The following is a 15058-nucleotide window of genomic DNA, read 5'->3' as shown; positions in this document are numbered from 1 at the left end:
GGGGCCTGTCTCCCTCAGCTGATCTCCGAGCCGGGACTCTGTGAGCTCGCTCCATTTCCAGTTTATGGCCTGTTATGTCGAGCAGACTTGGGAAGAGCTCGTCCAGGAATTTCACCATATCTCTGCCCTCTTCATGCTCAGGAATTCCAACAATCCGTATGTTATTCCTTCGGCTCATATTTTCGAAATATTCAATTTTTTCCAAAATGTGTTCCAAGTCTGTTTTGGACGCGGGCGGATTAGCGGATAATTCCCTTTCTGTTGACCCCAGATAATCGATCCGTTTCTCAACATCCAACATTCTTGTAACCAACTCAGAGAATTTTGTTTCCATTGCTGTAATCGATCAACATATTACAGTGAGATCCTCCAAGTCAGTAACAACCTTCGTCAGCATCACCGAGATGTTGGAAAGTTGACACTGAATTTCTTCTCCAGACGTGCCGTCCAAATCGAGTCCCCGGCTCGCAGGCCCGTCAGAGGCCTCAGCTTGAACACGTAAGTGTCTTTTAATGTCTCCAGAGTCTGAGGATTTTGACTTCTTTGCCATGTTTACCTCAAAGATAAAATTATAATCACCGGATTATAACATAAAAATAATTAAAAACTAGCAAAGTGCGCAGAGCTATTCGCTCACACATCTGCTTCTCGCGTGGCGTCCCAATCTGTCTTTAAGTCATTTTTGATCAAATCTAGACAGGCCCCATTTCCAGCAGCCATCACTCCAACACCTTATCCTTGAGTAATCATGCTAAATTGCTAATTTGGTTTTAGAAAATCACTTGTCATTAAATCAAACACCGCTGAAAGCTATTTGGTTCGTTAGATGAAGCTTAACATTGTCTTTGTGTTTGTTTTTGAGTTGCCACAGTATGCAATAGACTGGCATGTCTTAAGGTCAATATTAGGTCAAAAGTGGCAAAAAAAGAAACAGCTTTCTCTAGAAACTCATCAGTCAATCATTGTTTTTAGGAATAAAGGCTATACAATGCTTGTAATTGCCAAAAAACTGAAGATTTCATACAAAGGTGTACAACTACAGTCTTCAAAGACAAAGGACAACTGGCTCTAACAAGGACAGAAAGAGATGTGGAAGGCCAGATGTACAACTAAACAAGAGGATAAGTACATCAGAGTCTCTAGTTTGAGAAATAGACACCTCACATGTCCTCAGCTGACAGCTTCATTCATTCATTCTACCCGCTCAACACCAGTTTCATGTACAACAGTAAAGAGAAGACTCATGGGTACAGGCCTTATGGGAAGAATTGCAAAGAAAAAGCCACTTTTTAAAACAGAAAAACAAAAGAAAAGGTTAGAAAGGGCAAAGAAGCACAGACACTGGACAACAGATAACTGAAAAAGAGTGTTACGGATCTTAACCCCATTGAGATTTTGTGGGATCAGCTAGACTGTAAGATGTGTGAGAAGTGCCGATAAGACAGCTACATCTATGGCAAGTGCTACAGGAAGCGTGGGGTGAAATGTCACCAGAGTATCTGGAAAACTGACAGCTAGAATGCCAAGGATCAGCAAAGCTGTCATTGCTGCACGTGGAGGATTTGTTGATGAGAACTCTATGAAGTAGTTTTTTTTTTCAAATTGTAATAGTAATGTTTCACGTTATTAATGTCCTGACTATACATTGTGATCAGTTGAATGCCACTTTGGTGAATAAAAGTACCAATTTCTTTCCATAAGAGCAAAATCTGTACATTATTCCAAACTTTTGGCCACCAGTGTATATACATTTAAATGTAATCAAAATACTGCATGTTATTGCACCTGTGCTAGTTTTTGTTGCTTAATTGTTTTTTTTTTTGTTTTGTTTTTTTTTTACCTTTTACTGCTGTCGGCGGTGCCTTTTTCTCATGATATCAAATCATTTCAATTTATATTTCTAAATAGGAAAAATTTTCACTAGACACAGAAAAGCACATAATAGGACACAAATAAAACAAATAACCATACATTTTTATGTAGGCTCTATATGGTAATACAAGATAATGTGTTAACATTAATGGTTAATGTTCACCATTACTACATTCATATTAGCTACAATCCTTCACAGTTTATTGCGTATTATTAATTAGGTTATTAGTTAGAGTAATAATAAAGTATTAACAATTTTCATTGTAGCCTAATAAAAGGAACATTAATGACACCTATTAATTTAAATACATATTTAACATCAAGTTACCATACCATGGTTCTTAGTAGTGTACTCTACACCATGCCAGCAAGAAACTTACCCTGATATATATTTTGTACGTTTATGTTGGACTATAATTACAACAGTCTTTTTGTTTTTTTATGAAAAAAAAAAAAAAAGTTGTTACACATTTTACATATGGACTGTATATAAATGTCAATGAATTTTAGAGATTGGGTGCATGTGTTTTATTGACCATGATGATTTTTCCAATGATCTTTCGTGCCCTATTTGTTGTGACATTTTCAAGGACCCTGTACTCCTTCAGTGTGGTCTGTGCAGAGACTGTTCTCTGTGGTACTGGAGGAACAAGGGATTTCAAGAATGTCCGATGTGCAGGAAAAGATCTAACATAAATCCTCCCGTTAACTTGGCTCTGAGAAGCGTATGTAAATCTTTCCTGCATAACAGGAGGCCAATAGAGGAGCTGTGTGAATTTCACTGGCAGAGACTGTGTCTGTTCTGTGTGGATGATGCACAACTCATGTGTGTGGTTTGTAGAGACAGAACAGAACAGCACAGAAACCACCCGTCCACGCGATCGCTGGGGAACTTAAGGTGCATACTGATTATGTTTAGTAACCTTAAAAGTGCATTCCGTATTTTTTCATCAATTAAAGTATTACCACTAAAGGACATTTAAGTACTTTTAAGAAATATGTTTAAAATGATGTACACTCACATCATGAAATGAAGACTCTAGGCATATCAGTAACATAATAACGCAGATTTTATTGTACATGGTGCAGGGATGCCTCATGGGGGCCTACATTTTGAGTTCACATGACCAGCCAAAAAGTACTCCCATAGTAATAGTAAACCTGAAGAAAGGGTTACCTATTCCTTTAATCTCTGTAATTTCCATATTATTGGATACTTTTGCTCAAAGACTAAAGTAATCATACACTGTAAAATCTAATTAGTTGACCTTACTTAGATTTTTCAAGGCAATTGGTTTGCATGCTTTTTCTAAGTAAACTTACTTATTTGGCTCAAGTAAACTGAACTTAATTTTTTAAGTAACTTTAACTAGTTACAAGTAAGCTTAACTCATCTATGATTAAAGTATCGTTATTTTGATTTAATTATTTAAATTGGGATATATCATGTCTTATACAGTATAAGGGAAATTATGACTAGAATCTAGGTTAGCCATATGGCACACTGGATTCTACTCAGTACTTCTTAGTGCACATAAATCTGCACTTTTGTTAAAGTACAATTGATTAAAAAGAATGGCCTGAACAGGCTCCAAGTTCACCAGAGGTAACACTAATCACCCTCATGCTGACTTCACAAAAAGGAAAGTCTCAAGGAAAGACGTTATGTTTTTCTCAATTTGTCTTTAAACACTTTCTTTTTAGGGCCACCGTGCTCTGAGAGTGAAACTGTTTCATTCCCCCCAGAAATGTATCGCAATTATCTAAAGTGATTTCGTTTATGCTGCTAAACCTCATTAACTTTGTTTCCTTGTTCTTCTCTCAATAGAACTGCAAGGACACTTTGGAGAGGTAAGCCAGCTTTCAGTTCAACCTCCGCTGACCTTTGAATGTATTTCAGACCCCAGTACACACTCCAAGACAGAGTGAAAACACAAGGAGAGCTTGTTGATACTGTAAAGTACTTGGGCAATTTGAAGTTTAAAGTTTGGTGGAAAATCAGAGTTCATTTATACAATATTCATGCACTTGTTCATGCATGAAATAAAATATTTAATGGAGCTGAAAGTTATCAGTTAATTGATTCTGGCACAATGCTATAATGGTATACCTTTAATCTTAATTGCTTGAATTTCACCATATATCAATACATTTAATTTGAACTGTAGCATCTTTGTTCAAAATTTTAAGAAGGTCAGAGCCTGGGAGAGGATTGATAATTTATTAGAACACACCATTTGCATGCATGGATGCTACCAGTCTGAAATAATGTAATTTATGCCTACATATACAGTATGTTCTTAGCAGATGTAAGAAAACCTGTTTTTACCAAATGTAAATACAACCCCAATTCTGAAAATGCTGGGACTGTATGAAAAATGCTAATAAAAACAATTATATTTGTAAATTATATTCACCCTTTGCTATATTGAAAGCACTACAACTACACATTATATGATGTTTTAACCTGTGAATTTCTTTCTTTTTTTTTTTCTTTTTTTTATTTCTTTCTTTTTTTTATGTACAATAATTTCAAATCAGATGATTGCAACACACTCCAAAAAAGTTGGGACAGTCGAGTGTTTACCACTGTGAAACATCACTATTTCTTCTAATAACACTTATTAAGCATTTGGGCACTGAAGACACAAGTTTGTTAAATTTAGAAAGTGGAACTTTCCCCCCATTCATCCATTACGTAGGTCTTCAGCTGCACAGTTGTATGGGGTCTTCGTTGCCGTATGGTTTGCTTCATAACGCGCCACACATTCTCAATTGGAGACAGGTCAGAACTGCAGGCAGGCCAATATAGCACCCACACTCTCTGCTTACACAGCCATGCACTTGTAATATGGGCTGGATGTGGTTTGGTGTTGTCCTGCTGGAAAATGCAGGGACATCCCTGGAAAAGATGGTGCTGGATGGCAGTATATGTTGCTCCAAAATTTGTACATATCTGTCTGCATTAATGGTGTTCTCACAGATGTGTGAGTTACCCATGCCATGGGCACTGACACACCCCTGGCCCATACAGACAGTGGCTTTTGGACCTGATGCTAATAACAGCTTGGATGGTCCTTTTCCTCTTTGGCCTGGATAACACAATGGCTGTGTTTTTCAAAAACTTTTTGAAATGTGGACTCTTTGGACCAAAAAACACAGTTAAATTGTTCTACTTTCCATCTAAGATGAGACCGAGCCTAGAGAAGTCGACAGTGCTTCTGGACAGTGTTGATGTAGGGCTTCTGCTTTGCATAGTAAAGTCTTAACTTGCATCTGTGGATGCAGCGGTGAGTGGTGTTGACTAACAAAGGTTTACTAATTAATCCCAAGCCCATGTTCATGATATCCATTACAGATGAATGATGTTTTTTAAGACAGTGATGTCTGAGGGATCAGAAATCACACGCATTCAGAAGTGGTTTTCATCTCGCCCTTTACGCATCGAGATTTGACCAGATTTCTTGAATCTTTTAAATATATTGTGCACTGTAGAGGGTGAAATGCCCAAAATCCTTCCAATTTGTCTTTGAGGAACATTGTTCTCAAAGTGCTGGATTATTTGCTGAAGCATCTCTTGGCAAATTGACAAGTCTCGAATGATCCTTGCTCTTGAAGGACTAGGCTGTTTTTGGAGGCTCCATATATACTATGACACAATTGCATCACCTGTTTAACATCTCCTGTTTCACATCGCCTTGTTATTTCAACTCGTCAAATTGTTATTAGTCTTAAATTGCCCCTGTTTCAACTTTTTTGGAGCATGTTGCAATCAACTGATTTGAAATTACTGTACTTTTTTCTTCTTTTTTTTTTACTATGAAATTCACAAGGTAAAACATCATATAATGTGTAGTTGTAGTGCTTTCAACATAGCAAAGGCTTTTATTGTCCCAACTTTTTTGGAATTGGGGTTGTACTATACTTATATCTCCAGAACTGATTTACGAATATGAGAAATCTTTTATTCAAGCTCTCATTTCTCTCTCTCTCTATATCCTTGTCTCTGTTTTCAGCTCCTGTTGTGCAGGACCCCAACACTGCTAACTCTCAACTTATACTGTCTGACGATCTGACTAGTGTAAGGATCAGTAATGAACTTGAAGAGGGTGACATGGCAGATGTACAGAGATAACATAGCTTCCTAATAACATGGAGAGATTTGATGGGTGCCCTTGTGTTCTGGGCTCTGTTGGCTACACCTCAGGGACACACACATGGGATGTTGATGTGGGAGACAGCACATTCTGGACACTGGGTGTCACCACAGAGTCTATGCAGAGAAAAGTAACCAACGGCCTGCCCAGCGTGCTCAGTCTTAAGGGTCCTCAGGAGTCACTCATCCGTCATGATCGATGGGACAAACCAAAGCAAGTGAGAGTGAAACTCGATTTGGATGGAGGACAGCTATCATTTTCAGACCCTCTCAGTCAAACAGTTTTTTACACCTTTGCATGCAATTTCAAAGAGAAGGTCTTTCCATTCTTCAGCTGTCTGCACAGTGTCTCTCTGAGAATTCTGCCTGTGGATAAGCCCTGTGATTAACAGAGATATAAAGTCTCTGATTCTGTTTCTTTTGTTAGGGAGTCTTGGTCACTGATTTTTTAAACCATTAATTTGTGTATTAATTAATTGAAAATTATGTCATTTACTTACCCTCTTGTTGTTACAAACCCATATCACTTTCTTTTTTCCATGGAACACAAAAGGAGATGCTACGCAGAATGTAAGGGACTGATAGCCGGATTCACCATTCACTTTCATTGAATGGATGAAAAAAATGCAGTGAAAGTGAATGCTGACAGAGGCTAGCATTCTGACTTTTTGAAAGAAATTTTTAAAACATTTCTAAAATTGTTATGACCATTTGGTTTTTGTTATTGTCAGTCACATTAGCTCTGATCTGTTCTGACTTTTGGTGAAGTTTCAAAGGTTAAGTAATGCGTTTGCTTCTTTCTTTGAAAATGTGAAAGTATGAATTGCTTTATTTAACACAATTTGTGATGTAGTTAGTATAGTAATGATCACATTCATAGTAATTATCATGTTTAATCTTTAGTAATTGTTAAATGAGCCTTTTCTCTTTCGATATGCTAGAAATGTGAGGGAATACCTCACAGAAAGGCAGAAATCTCTTTTTTGCAAATAAACTTGATTTTAACATTTAACATATTAACAAAGAAATGTTAAACACAATCAAAATTTCTGTCCAGAAACATTGATAAAGTTGTGGCATTTACAGGATCCAAATAGCAACATCATGTCTTCATACCACTTGAGGGTTGGTTAGAGGCTGATCAGTAAAATCCCAGTGATTAAGGGCTGCAGAATCAGACTCACTGCAATGGACCCTTCTCACATGTACGGGTTTGGAACGTGGAAGTAAACATGTGAAATAAACTTAGTGGTGAGTAGGAGACCACGGCAGATATAATTTTTGCATTCCCATCTGCTCCAACAGCAAAAGAAAATTACTTTCCAAAAATGAAAAAAATAAATAAATAAATAATGTCTATAAGAAAGAAAATGCCAAATTTACAATCACTTCATCAGCTGTATTTGAAACACTGACACAGCATTGTTAACTGGGGTAATGTAACAAAAGTAAAATGTCAAATAAATGTACATGAAAAAAAATTAAATAGAATCATTTGCTAGATTTACACTGCTAAATAAGACACAAAGCGTCATCACAGTCTCTCAAAAGGGTCAACTGATTGTTTCTAAACAGTTTTTCCAAAGATCCTGTCTTTCATTGGTCAGCCAAACTAGTCTGTTTCATCCCAATTCAAACTCAAGCAATTGGTTGAGCCAGAAGTTAACATGTTGGTCCGCTCAAACAAACAGCATCATAGCCTTTACCCTCTTGGAAAGTCAACCTACGAACAACTTACTTATGGTTTACTTAAAGAAAATTTGCCAGTCAGACCCGCTCTCTGGTTGTCAGTCATTTTGTGTGTTCAGGTTTGGTGATATGTCTTTGGAGAGAGGGCATGTGGATGAACTAAGCTAAATGGCAAATGTGAACAAACAAAGAGTGAAATTGCCAGAACCTTTATCAACTGTGAGATCCATTAATTTATGTTAAATTGCTGTCCACTAGATGGTGGGATTTTAGTTTGGTTCTAGTTTGCCTTCTAGTTTTGCTTATTTATTTGAGTTAATACATTACTTATTCCACCTGTGCTTCATTTGTGGCACATTTAAAGTTTCACTGTTTTGTCCAGTGTTCATTAAGACTTGCTGCACTGCTAACCAGGGTGACTGGGATACTACACAGTAGTTATTCCTCAAGGCCATGGCACAAGGCATACCAGGGTTTGGCCCAAGTGCTGACAATCCAGGAAGTGTTAGATTGATAGTTAAAGTCCCAGATAGCACTTTACACATGTCTGTATTGCAGATGAGCAAATAACGTAAAATAAATAAATAAATAAATAAATAAAAAACATCTTCTAGATGTAAACACATCAAACAGAGGTAGATATTAATAGTAATTTTGAAACTTCTGTAAAAATCATTCTCCACTCACAAGAGATGAAGACTAGCTGTTTTATCACCTGTATGATAACATACATAAAATAATTACTAAATGCATCTTTAATAGGGATGGGCGATACCACTTATTTTCTTTTCGATTCTTTACCAAGTACTATCAAATCCAATAATGCTGATACCAATACTGATACCCCTGTAAAAAATAATATTATTTTTGGTAAATTCTTGGGAAAAAATTAGTAATTTTAAATATTATTTTTAAAAGCTACATATCACAGCCCCCTTCGGCATATCACGGTGCCATTTTGCAGCCCTTTTCACCTATTCGGCATATCGCCGCCCATTTGGCCACGTTTGGCCCCATTTTGCAGCCGGCCCACCGGAAAAATTCCCGGTTCTCCCTATAGCCAGTCAGCCCCTGCCAGTAAAGCATGACATAAAAAAATTTAATTAAAATAACTTCAAAAGACATTGGCAACATGGTACTACTACCATCATGTTACTACTGTCTTTTGACCTGTGTGTTCTTTGACAATGTCGTGCTAACTTCAGTGGTAAAACATTCTGGGAATGTATTTATTATACTACATGATGTATTATACTATGTGATGTCTGGTAATGTATTTATTATATTACATACTGTACCTACAGAATGTACTTCATCAAGAGTTTAGAAGTTCTTGGATGAAGTAAATACAATGAAAGAATAGGAATTTGGACTCAGCCAGTGTCACACAGCATTTATGGCTCAGGAGATTGACTGAAAAACATCTTTAGGTTGAGTACCCATGGGCAACCAGGACACTTTATCCCATTGCGCCTGGTGGGGACACAGCTTGCATTTAACTAATTTACTGAGTACAAGTGATTTTAGACAGCTATAATTGTTGTTGGTGATTACACTATAGACATTACGTAACATGTTTTAGTATGTGCTTTGTGGTGTTCCAGCTCCAAACCAGCCATACAGAGAACATCATCAAGAATGAGTTTAAACATCTTCACCAGCATTTGTATGATGAAGGGAAAAAAAACATTCTTGCTCAACTAAGAGAGGAAAATGAGAAGAAACCACAGCACATGAAGGATGAAAGAAAAAATCCAAAAATGACTGAAGAGCATAAGAAAAGAGTTAAAAAGTGGGGATGTGAGATTCCTTCAGTTTAGCTCTTCATTTTTTCTTCTTGTTTTATCACTGCTTTTTCTCTGCTCTTCTTTGTTTTTTTCCCTCACTCCCACTGCATGAATTTAAAAGGTGCAATAAGGCAACAACTTCTGTTAACTTCTGTGTTCTGTTAAGCCTATTAACTTGATGTGGGCATGCTGCAGGATCCAGTAACAGCTAAAGGAGAGCTTATTAATACTGCAAAGTACTTAGGCAACTTTAAGTTCAAAGCGTGGTCGAAGGTTCTATCATTTATTTTGAGTCAATTTAAACAACATTCAGGCACATGTTCATGAACAATTGAAAGGTTTTTTTAGTGGAGCTGAAAACAAGCAATCGTTTGCTGAATTATTCACAGTATATTTTTGATGAAAATGACAAGTCTGTGAGGAGTAGACTTAAGGTGCATCCCAAACAGCACACTTTTTACATTTACATTTTATGCATTTGGCAGATGCTTTTATCCAAAGCGACTTACAGTGCACTGATTACAGGGACAATCCCCCTGGAGCAACCTGGAGTTAAGTGCCTTGCTCAAGGACACAATGGTGGTGGCTGTGGGGATTGAACCGGCATGTTATGTGCTTTAGCCCACTACGCCACCACCCCCCTTTACACTTCTTCACTGTTCTATGCCATGTTGTAGTGTAATGACTTTACAAAAGTTTAATAAACATTAATAAAGTGTACTTTAAGTACCTGAATGATGCACTTTTTCAAAGCCTGTTTACCAATCACAATAATTACTTCTGGAGTTTGCATCAGGGACTAGTAACTTACGCTAGAGAGAGGTGGTGGCTCTCGTTCAGCCATGATCCCGCGTTGGCACTATTTCATAGTGGACCCTTCCTCTTCCAAATGTGAACTGTGAGCTACTTTGTGATTGGTCAAGAAGAAGTTCGATTACATACAGGCTAGATTGCTCTTTCTGAGTACCCCGGATGTCTTCGTCAAATTTACCCGAATGTGAATATAAAACCTGAATCACTATATTAAAAAAATTTAATCTGAATTTAAAGACCTGAATTCGTGCCACGTAAATTTGAATTTCGAGTTTGATGTAGTTCAAGTTCAAGTAAACATTCAAATTCAAGTCCTAAAATTCAAGTTCAAGTCCCAGTGGCATATATTTCATTCCATACATGGCTTTATCCATTTCTCTAAATTTTGACTAACAAAAAGTTTGAACAATAGAGGGCATAGTCAGCATAGGCTTATGCATCGTGTTTTGGCATGATACATGATGCATCATTTCTCAAAATTACCATGATAATGTGTTATTGATGTTAAAGGTGCTGTAAATTATTATTATTTTTATTTATTTATTTATTTATTTATTTTTATTTGGATGGAATGTATGCAAATGGTAAGCAAAAAGACACATTCTTTGATCAGCCAATCAGAAGACTTTGATGTGCTTCCTGTCTGTTAATCATTTTGCACGTTCTCATAGTGTAGTAGTTGCAGCGGAATATTCTAATTCATAACAGCTGTCTGCTTAGGGCGCTACATGAAGAAGACGCAATCGGTCTCAACGCTATCTTTAGAGGGCGGTGTTTTGGAAAGATGGGGCGTGTCTAATTTAACAGCAAAGTTCCAGAACAGCTTAAATCGCTTACAGCACCTTTAATTGGATGGTCTGTGAGTCACTCTTAGGGATTTAGAAGTCCTCAGGAGGACTTCTAAGCTGTTGTGGGCAATGCTTCATGAATTACTTTTAGATAACATTTTACCAGTCCTAAAATAAGGAGTGACATGCCCCTAATTTTTTAGAGTTGCCCCTAAATTTCCACGTTATGAGCTACTTTTAGCTTTTTTGTGAATATTGTGCCAGGTCGCTTTGTCCAAGTCACTGCATGCGTGTACGGGGCTTCAGAGTGAGCCGCACATTCTGACGGAAGTGCTAAAGGCATATATAAGCGTAGCCTTTTGTTGTTTAGTAATCGTGCGACACCATATCGCGATTTTAATTTTAATGTAATTAATTGCGAGGCCTCCATAGTCCGAGGATATCAGGAGAGACGTGGCTTGTCAGCACGAAGGATCTAATGACCGCTTAAAAGCACGAGTGAATCTGCACTGCGCGAGACTAAAGTTTACAGATGTTTTTATGTTGTGGTATATTAAGCTACTATATATAATGGTGAATATAATGTATAATATTGCTATGGGGGAATATTTGTTGGTCCAGATTATGCCAAATGTAATGTCTGGTTTTATCAAAATTTAAATAGGGCCTAGCATAATTAAAAGTTATGTAATCAGTGATATGCATCTAACGTTAATTCTGTATTTTCAGATAAGTAGAATTAATAATGTTTATATTCTGGTGTCACCATTGCCCTGTGCTGGGCTGATTCCCACTCCTTCCCTGTTGAATCATTTTGCACTTTAATGAACAGTATTTTTAGTTAAGTTTTACCACTAAAGGAAAGGAACTGTTTTGAATATGTCTCAAAAGTAATTTATTCAGGCTTTGTTTAAAGAATCGCGAGAGTATCGAATCGTGAAGTCAGTCGTGAACCAAACCCTTAAAGTGTGCTAATCGTCATTAAAACGGCAAAACAATAGCTCTGAAGCGCTGTGAGGTCTGTGCACTCTTTACTGTGGTTTTGTTTGCTTTTTGTCTATGGTCCAGTTAACATAATTCCAAATATAAAGTAACTAAAGCGAGATGACAGCGCTTCTAAAAGTCAAGGTCTGGCTGCTTTCAAATGAAATTTATATTCAAGGGTTTAATCGGACAGCCATGCAAAAAAGGAAATTAGGACAGAGCTATAATATTTAGTATTAATAAGATACTAATATTCAATATTATAATAATAACATAATATACAATGTAATAAAAAATATATATATTTATGTTTACCTCATATTCCTGATGCCTTACCATTTTGCTAATTTTGAACTTTTTAATGTATTGAAGAAAGATTGTTGACTAAAGATGTGAATTAAGCTTTCGGAAATGTAAACCATCATTTTTACTTGTAGAAAGACAAGTACCTGGAAAAACTTAATGTCGAGTCCTGATTGTCATAGTAAAGAAGTATTAATGTTGTATACTTGAGTTGTACAGTTGTTTTGATGATTTTTAGTTGAAAAAGAATATATTGGTTTCATAACTTTTGACCACCAAGTTGTATTGAGCAGTTATGAGTAATAGGAAATGCATTCAAATTACAAGTAATTCTCACATTAGATGGTAATATTAATTGTATATTATCTTATATTTAGATAAAATTTCACAGAAATGTTGATAAAAAAAAATGTCTTCACATGTATTGCACTGGTTTAGCTGTAGTTAATATATAGTTTGAAATGTCAAATAATTTCTACATTTTATTATTATAAAAAAAAAAAAAAAGCATATTAATTAAAGGGGTCATGAAATGCTCTTTTTTCATGGTTTTATTATCTTCCCTGAGGTCCACTGATAATGTTAGTAAAGTTTATTATTATGTATTATTTTTGCATTAAAACAGTCATAATTTAGTAATATATGATCATTTTGCACCCTGTCTCTGGCCCTCTGTCTGAAACGCTCGGTTTTGGACTAAGCGCCTCCTTTAAACTTCAGCATAAATGCCAACTGTTATGATTGCCATCGTGCAGCCCCTTGAATACAGCCATTTTTAAACTCAATCGGAAGAAAATAAATAAGTACCAAAACATTATAAAACTAAATATCAGGGTTTTCACATAAAGCACATTCAACACATTGCATCCTAATATATTAAACTGTTCATCTCAAGCACAACTGTTAACACTCACACCGTCTACACTAGACACGAGAGTCGCATCAGAAGCAATAGATTATAATCAGTGGTGCTGTCTACCATGGAAGAGTCCGTTCCAGCGCGTCGTGTTGCACCAACAGTAAACAGATGTCCCGTTCCATTTGTGCTACACGCAGTGGAGCTCCTACTGCCAAAAACACAAATAAACGGTTTAGAAAGTTCGTGTCGAGCGCCCGGTATAGACAGGCTCAAGCTGTTGCATCGCGTCGCCTCAACGTGCGCACCCAGTGTAAACAAGATGTCAGCACCATAAACTATCACACAGTCATGGCATATGAAATATTCATGAATGTTTACTCACAGTTTTTGAGATTGCGTCCAAGTGTTTTTAACTGCCCATCCTTCAATAACAGTTCCTTTGCAAAGCTTGAATCTTATTATGACTGGTATGATATGAGCCGAACATACAATCCACTCTAAAATACGTTGAAGACACATCCACATCCAGTTTCCAGTATCAATCCATTATCTTTTCATACACCAACTTAGCGCAGATGAGCAAAGAATGCGTGACAGTGCTGAATGACAGAGAGCTTCTCCTCTTCAGAGTTGTAACTTGACAATGCGTCTTTTAAAAGCGGCCCGAGATATGTATCAAGCGGTCAAAGATGTCTGTCTCTGCATGTAGAAAAACAATTAAATCCAGACAGGTACATGAAGGTGTCCTGTGTAAGTCCACTTTGGATGAATCTCCCATGACAGGCCCCATCTCTCTCCTCTTCACCTGTGCGACTGACTGAGCACCAGTGGGCGGGGCCAAGGGTCCAATGGAAAAATAGGCGTTGCATATGCAGATGTATTTGGTCCTTGTGACGTGAGAAGTTCCACAAATTCCAAACGAGCTGTTTTTGCAGCTTGGTTAAGTAAATGCTCTTTTTCTATTAAGGAGGAAGTTTTGAATTCTGAAACTTACAGTTGTTTTTATAGTACAATGACCTCTTAAATGTCAAAAGATCAAGGACATTTTTATTTCTCATGTCATGACCCCTTTAATAACTTTTATATTTGTCAGTTAATATGCAAAAAATATCAATATTTTTACAGGTATGAACAGTTAAAAACCTATTGATGACTTACAATATGAATTATTTATAAGCTTAAATTCCAACAGGTCAGAATTGACCCGCGATTGCAAAAGGTGTATGGAGATTCTGAATGCAATTGGAGGGTTAAGAGTTGGCCTCTATGGGTCTCGTGCAAGACTATACACAGTATCTAGGTAAATAGGTCTTTCACGTCATAGGTAGCTATTACAGTATTATGTATTTTACCTTAGCTGGAATGCTGTATTGACCAATCACCATCCAAGACTGCAACTGTACATTTTGTAATTAAATGTTTTTAGCATATGTAAAAATGTACTAAGATCTTTCTTTTATTATCTTAGCAACATCCTCGCTGTGTATCTCTTTTCAGCTCCTGTTGTGCTAGACCTAAACACTGTTAACTCTCAACTTATACTGTCTGAAGATCTGACAAGTGTGATGACCTTGAGGAGGGTGACATGGAGGATGTGCAGAGGAAGCAGCTTCCCAATAACATGGAGAGATTGAACAGGTGCCCCTGTGTTTTGGGCTCTGTGGGCTACACCTCAGGGCCACACAAATGGGATGTTGATGTGGGAGACAGCACATTCTGGATGTTGGGTGTCACCACAGAGTCTGTCCAGAGAAAAAGAGCCAGTGGCTTTCCAACCGAAGTCTGGTGTATTAGGTACGATAGTGAC

Source organism: Myxocyprinus asiaticus, chromosome 16, assembly GCF_019703515.2.
Source record: "Myxocyprinus asiaticus isolate MX2 ecotype Aquarium Trade chromosome 16, UBuf_Myxa_2, whole genome shotgun sequence".
Taxonomy (NCBI): domain Eukaryota; kingdom Metazoa; phylum Chordata; class Actinopteri; order Cypriniformes; family Catostomidae; genus Myxocyprinus; species Myxocyprinus asiaticus.
The sequence above is the reverse complement of the archived record's forward strand: the minus strand, read 5'-3'. Positions refer to the sequence as shown.